Consider the following 6,000-nt stretch of genomic DNA (forward strand, 5'->3'; position numbering starts at 1 on the left):
TATATGTAGCTCCTTTATGGGTCAAAGTTGTCAATGGAGATGCTATCGAAGAAAAACCTTGGATAAATCATCAGTAATATCCAACTAATCCTAGAAAGCTCTGAATCTTTGTGGGTCTTTTTGGTCGTTCCTACTTCATTACGGCTTCGATCTTTGCTGGGTCAACCATTATTCTTTCTTGGTTAACCACGTAACCCAAGAACTGGACTTCTCTAATACTTCCAACACTTCTCGTAAAGCTTATCCTTCTTGGAGAACTTTATTCTTTCTTGGTTAACCACGTAACAGCTTCGATCTTTGCTGGGTCAACCATCACACTTGGAGAACTTAGCGTAAAGCTTATCCTTCTTTAACACTTCCAACACTTCTCGTAGATGCTTGCCATGCTCCTCTTGGCTCTTCGAGTAGATCAGAATGTCGTCGATGAACACTATCACGGATTTATCGAGGAATGGTTTACAAACCCAGTTCATCAAAGCCATGAATGTTGCAGGAGCATTGGTTAGTCCAAATGACATAACCAAGAACTCGTAGTGTCCATATCGAGATCTGAATGTAGTCTTCTCAATATCCTGCTCTCTCACCTTCAGCTGATGATATCCTGACCTAAGATCGATCTTTGAAAAGTAGCTCGAACCTTGAAGGTGATCGAATAGGTCTTCAATCTTTGGCAATGGATACTTGTTCTTCACTGTTGCCTTATTCAGCTCTCGGTAGTCTATACATATTCTCATGCTTCCGTCTTTTTTCTTCACGAATAACATCGGAGCTCCCCAGGGTGATGAACTAGGTCGAATGAAACCGTTATCCAACAGCTCTTGAAGTTGCATCATAAGCTCCTTCATCTTCGTCAGTGCTAATTAGTCTAGTGCTTTTGCTATTGGTGTCGTCCTTGGTAACAAGTCTATTCGGAACTCTACTTGTCTATCAGGTGGTAATCCGGGAAGATCTTCATGAAAAACCTCCGGAAAATCACACACGATTGGTAAATTCTGCACCTCTTTCTTTTCCTTCTTAGCATTGATTACGAATGTCAAGTATGATGCACATCCCTTGGACAAACATTTTTTGACTTTCATAAGGGAGATGATTCCAGAATTTACTCGGCGTTTATCCCCGTACACCATAAATGACTCTTTTCCGGGTGGGTTCACCCTTACCATCTTCTTCCTGTAAAGAATCTCAGCGTCGTTGGCGCTAAGCCAATCCATTCCCAAAACAATGTCGAAACTGTTTAACTCTATGGGTAATAGCTCCTCGTGGAATTCATTTCCGTTCATGTCGATAACGATGTTCCTAATACGGTTACTAACAGATTTGAACTTGCCACTAGCAACTTCCACAATTAGGGCATCATCAAGTTTTTCTATAGGCAATGCTAATATTCAACCAAACTTATGGGATACAAACGAGTATTTTGCTCCTGAATCAAATAGTATGTTGGCAGGTAAACCATTTACAAGAAAGGTACCTGAAGCGACGTCTGCTGCCACCTTCACAGCCTCGAACGTCATTTGGAAAGCTCTTGCTTTCGGCTTCGTTGGTATGTTGGGTCTCCCTACCTCCTTCTTCTTCGGGCAGTCCTTCAAAACGTGCCCCTCCTTATACACCTTTAGCATGCCTTATGGGTGAGGGTACATTCGTTGGCATAGTGCCCTGGTTTTCCATACTTGTAACAAGTGACCCCCTCGGCACATTTCCAAGTGTGCTTATTTTTGCACTTGTCATACCACTTCGCTTCTGATCCTCCTCCTCTCGAACCAAACTTCGAGAATATACTCTTCTTATTGGACTTCGAGGATCCATCAAACTTTCATTTTTCACCAACCTCGACCCTTTCCAGAACCCTTTCTTTCTGCTGGGTCTCCACATTTTTAGGTGCTCAAACAGCTGATTTCAATGTAGTTGCCATCTTGACTGTTGGGCCAAGGTCAGCGGGAAATCCGTTCACGAACCTCTCAATTTTGGAGAGTTCGGTTGGCACTAGGTATGGAAACAACTCCATCTTTTTTGTGAATGCAGTAGCATAGTCTTCAATGCTCATTCTTCCCTTCCTCAAGTTTTAGAACTCATTGTCCAGATCTATCTCTGAACAATATTGCATCTTCAGTTGTTCCAAGAACTCATCCCATGACATTTTCAGAGCTTCTCCTTGCGGAATTGTATCCACCAATAGTTTCCACCAACTCAAGACTCCAGTTTTCAGTTGTCTTATAGTGAAGATGGTTTTCTGTTTCTCACTATAGTCGCAGCTTTCAAACACCATCTCCATCTCAGAGATCCAATCCATTATCTCCACAGGCTTTGGGCTTCCTAAGAGACTTGGTGGTTTTGCACCCAAGAAATTCTTGTACATCCGCTCATCCTTGTTGTTTCTCCTCTCTGGGCCATCCCTTTGCTCACCTTGAGTCCCTACTTGACTCCCTTGGTGGCTCTAGTTCCCTTCCTCAGATTGCACGGGAATTGGCTCAGTCGGCTCAACGTGTATGGTAGGTTTGTCCCTATTTTCGTGGAACATCTGTCTCATTTCTTCCCTTTGTTCAGCTAGCATAGCCCGTATCATGGCTTGAAGTCCAGCCATGATGAATGGCTCAGGTGCAACTCCGACTACAATAGGTATTTGTTGAATCACTGGGGGTTGATTACTATTCCCATTCGCATTCCCATCTCCACTGCGGGTTCTTGTCATTTTGATCTATACACCGAATAAGGTGAATTTAGATCTTTATTTAGGATAGACATCTAAATCATCCTTCTCACTCTGAAACATTTATATGATAGTTCTAATATCGTACTCGTACGTTTAGAATCCTAAACACATAAGGTTTCCAGATCCGGTCGGCAACCGACCATAGATCCGAATAAATAACAGCATATCAGGCACAAAGCATTTAGCACATAAAAGCATTTTAGCCATAATTCCTAAAATAAGCTAGTGCTCACATCTCACAATCATCGCTTAGCATTCTAAGTTTAAGTCTAGAAATCCTACAAATTCCTAGTTCGCTTAAACTAATGCTCTGATACCAATTGTCACATCCCCAAAATCACGGCCAAAAAAGATCGGTTTTTGTTTATACTTTATTTCAAAATCAGAGTAACCTTTTAATAAAAGAGTTGCGGAATTTGCCCCAAAACAATAATATGACAAAGACTTATCAAAAGTATTTCCTTAGAAATGTATTTCATTAAAAGACTTGGGATGTCATGTTCGATACACTACATAATTATAAACAATACAATATAAGCCTTACTACATTATTTCATATCTACAGCCCTATATCCGTAATCCCTCATCGCAGCACATCACAACTATGCTTGAGCGCCACTACCTGTAATACATAAAACTGAGTGCGTTAGTCTTGGGAGCCTGGTGAGCATATAGGGTTTTCAATCCACAATAAATAAATTTATTAATTTCATCGACCAACAATAACCCAATTACCCGTTCTCGTTATCCTCACATTACATCCCTAAACACCTATCATAAGGGACATATCCTAAGGATCATCATCGGGATGGACACTATTGCTAAGGGGGTTCCTCAGCAATAAATCTCCTCAAGGCAACCATGATGGGGATGGAGTACACCAGTGAACATATCGTTCACAACACCTACAGGTTGTGAGCCTCCTAGCGTTCCACTGGACTATCTAGAAGAGTCTGTGGTCGTCATCTACACTCCGCTAGATGACTGGATCAACAACAACAACATCGAGGCCTCTCATCCTTTTATCACACATCACCTATTACATCTACCCATTCTTTACCCCAACAGTTTTGGAGATATAAAATACATATACAATTTAAATCATATAAAACTTGTATACAATCGTTCATCCAGCATAGATAGCAAGTATAAAAATAATATACACACATAGCACGTAGTTTATATAAAATACTTCATATCTATGTGAAAGATGAAAGGGACCATGCACTCACTTGAAAAGGTGGTGATTCCGAACTCAAACAGCGCTTCGCTTCTTAAAAATAATTTCCTTTGACGAAACCTAGTATTATTACCACTAGAGTTTAGTCTATTATTCGCTGAGACTAATTAATAGTCTAGCTATTATGACTATTATATAAGCGTTACAAAATACTTATATAACCCATAATAATAGCCCAAGTATTTATTATAAGTTCATAATAACGTTACTCTAATTAAATAAAAGCTATATTAAAAATAACGTAGGCGTAGCTCACTTACAGCGGATCTTATAGAAAATCGTGCTTTGCTTGGAGCAGCGTTCCCGAGCCAAAAAGCTCTTCTTCTCGGAGCCGTCGAGCACTCCGGGGCTTCCACCTCGTGCTAGGGAGATTCCCTAGGCTTTTCGGGGGATTTCGGGGCTAGAGAGAGGTTTTATAGAGAGAGAGTAAAGAAAAGAAAGAATGGGAAAAGTGTGAAGAAAATGAGGGTAGGTGAGGTGGTATTTATAGGGTGAAGTGTGGCTGAACTTGGTGCCACATGTCACCAACTAGTGGCAAGCCTTGGGGAGAAAGCAATGGCCAAGATTGTGCCACGTCACCCATTTTCGCACAGTACACTTCCGACTTCTAAAATCCGTAACTTTCACATACGAGCTTCATTTTTGATGTTATTTATATCCACGCATAGGTAAAAATAAGATCTACAACTTTCATTTCGACTTCGTCGGCAAATCCACGACCGATCTTAAATTTAACAGTACGAGGAGATTATACTGTTAAATGTCCGCATAAAATTCATAACTTCTACATACAGACTCTATTTTCGTCTATCTTTTTATGGTTGAGTTCCTGTTAATGAGATCTTCAATTCTCATTTAGGTTGCGTAGGCCAAAAATCGCTCGATCTAAAATTCGAGTTTCGGGTTGTAGACTGCTAAGCCGAAACTTCAAAAAATCATAACTTCCTCATACAAAGTCAGATTTGGGAGTTCTTTTTTTGGACACTCTCGGTTTAACGTATTCTACGACTTTTGTTTAGATCGTTAAGGCTAAAACTCACTCTATCATAAATTCACTATTTACGCTTCCCGTATCGTGCCGGTTCCATCGCGAAACTTCAACGGGTCATAACTTCTTCGTTACAACTCGGATTTTGACGTTCTTTATATCTCCGGAATCCTTGTTTCGAGCAATACAACTTTATATAAACATATCGGGATTATCTCACATTTTAATTTTGACGCTTATTTTTATCCTTTATTTATTATACATTTATAAATGAGTAATAAGCACATAGATACACATAATTCACATAATACTCAAATATTTCATTTTTATTATTTCAGAAAGGGTTACAATAGTTGACCTAGACTATTACATTGTCTAAAAATGCTTAGCCCCGAAACCCGAGCGTTACAGTACTTTTCAATTTGCTCATCATCTTCTTCCCCACTCTCTGTCACAACTAGCAAATTTATATGTGCATATATGCATGCTCTTAGAACCAAGTTGTAATAGCCTCTTATAAGCCTGAGTTTGATCTAATCGCTAAACAAAAAACAAATTTTTGGGCCTTTGCTTAGAGGTTCTCGGCCTAAATAACCCTAGACCGATAACTCTTTTATTTGGGCCATGTCAAACCCGAGAACCCAAAGCTATAAAAAAAACCGCAAACCTTGTGTGAGTTGACGGTGTTTTCAGCCACCCTATAACCAAAAACCCTTTAAGGGTATAGGGTGTTTTCGGGCACCCTTAAAACAGAGAGCCTTATGAGATTTCAGCATAAGATAAAAAAAAAACAGAGTTTACACAAATGGGGTGACACCTCATGCCTTTACTTCATTTGGACCATCAAACAACAATGCATGGCAAGCTTTTATACATCATGCATCCATACAACACACACTAATATCTAGAATGCAACCAAGCACCATTCCCCCTCCCCCCTCTTAAACGTCGGGCGAGAGTGGAGTCCCTCCACTCTTGCCATTCCCTTTTTTCCCACTCAAACTCTCTTATTCTCTCAAAAATTTCATGCAGGCTTCTCGAAGATCGACACCACCAAGTCGG

The sequence above is a fragment of the Lactuca saligna genome, chromosome 3 (genome assembly GCF_052625555.1).
Source record: "Lactuca saligna cultivar CGN05327 chromosome 3, ASM5262555v1, whole genome shotgun sequence".
Classification (NCBI taxonomy): domain Eukaryota; kingdom Viridiplantae; phylum Streptophyta; class Magnoliopsida; order Asterales; family Asteraceae; genus Lactuca; species Lactuca saligna.